This window comes from Gavialis gangeticus, unplaced genomic scaffold (genome assembly GCF_001723915.1).
Source record: "Gavialis gangeticus isolate Ggan-Ray unplaced genomic scaffold, GavGan_comp1, whole genome shotgun sequence".
Classification (NCBI taxonomy): domain Eukaryota; kingdom Metazoa; phylum Chordata; order Crocodylia; family Gavialidae; genus Gavialis; species Gavialis gangeticus.
The window spans coordinates 1,952,608-1,953,986 of NW_017729031.1; the positions used below are offsets into that span (position 1 = coordinate 1,952,608).

A 1,379-nucleotide genomic window follows, 5' to 3' on the forward strand; every position below is an offset into this window, starting at 1 on the left:
AAAAAAAAAAAAAAAAAAAAAAAAAAAAAAAAAAGGATGTGTTCATCAAGGGAACAATTACAGTCTCCTTTCTTTTCCAGAAATGGCTGACTATTCTAAACCTGGAGTAATGTGATAGTACTTAGTTATATAGTGAGAGGCAATGCTGGCATCTAATGTGCTCCTAGTATGGATTTTAGAAAGAGATATATGTTAGGTAGAGGGAAGAAAAGGGCTAAGCAGGCTCTTTATCCGTTCTGTTTATTGACTTATACCAGGGCTCAGCAGATGGCCTATGTCTGCGCTGCCCATGGGTTGGGAAATTTGGTGGAGGGGAACCAGTAGCAATTAATACAGCCACCTTCCCCTGCTGCCAGTTTCCCAGACCCCAAGCCCTGTGGGGTTGTGTGTCGATCAGGTCATGCCTTTTTGTCTCAGGGCCACCAAGTGTGGGCTGGGACACGTCTCCTCCCCTCCACTGCCCATCTGGCCTGTCAGGCAAATAAGTTGAGCACCACTGACCTATACAAATAGAGCATTTATATAGATCAAAGCATTTCCTATTCATGTTGTATTAGGCTGCATAGTTAAGGGAAGAACATTATTTTTGAATTGGAGGGTGCTCTGTAATTAAGTTTGGTATCGTTTGTGATGGAGTTGAAGCTTGTAGGAAGCAGTCAGAAAGCTAATCCTACACACTTCCTTTTGTGCATCCTTCTTTAGAATCATAGAAAATTAGGGTTGGAAAGGATCTCTGGAGGTTATCTAGTCCAGTCATCTCCTGCTCATCCCCAATTATATCATCCACAGGATGTAAATATCATTTAAGAAATATTCATATAACCTTCTCTAATTTTATCAGTTAAACAATTAACTGATAACACAGTGGCTGGGACACAGCTGCTGCTGGGAGACACTCCTGGTTCCTGGGGCCCTTTGACTGGGGGGGAAGGAAGCAAACCCAGCCAGACAACACGGCCCACATGAAGCCTTGCCCTGGGAGGGGGAGAGAACCCTGTGAAGGAGCAGCTAGTTGCTTAATTGGTGAGTCATTAGTCTTCTGGCTGTTTTCCTCTTCCCCTATGGGTATTAGTTCCCCTCCCTTCTCCTCCTCCCCTCCTCTTTGCTCCTCTCGCCCTCCTTTCTGCCTGCCCTGCTGCCTTCTGATTCCTGCTGGGGCACCAGGAAACCTTCCTTTTCCCCCCTTCTCTGCCACACTGCATGGGGAGCTAGAGGATAACGGGTAATCTAACCGGTTATCACTGCTCTTATTGGTTAAATGATTAATCAGTGGGGATACTGGGAAGGGGGGTGAGCTACAGGGGCCTGTAGCCCACCCCATAGCTTCCCTTCCAGTGCCTCTGCTGCCTGGCCCCAGCACAGCTCCAGCCTAGGCCCCC

The 1,379-nt window shown here is 46.9% G+C and overlaps 1 protein-coding gene across 7 annotated transcripts in view; it reads left to right on the forward strand.

Moving 5' to 3' along the window:
* Nucleotides 1-1,379, forward strand: part of ACVR1 (activin A receptor type 1) — a 190,378-nt gene that overhangs the window by 82,286 nt on the left and 106,713 nt on the right. The window lies entirely within an intron of this gene.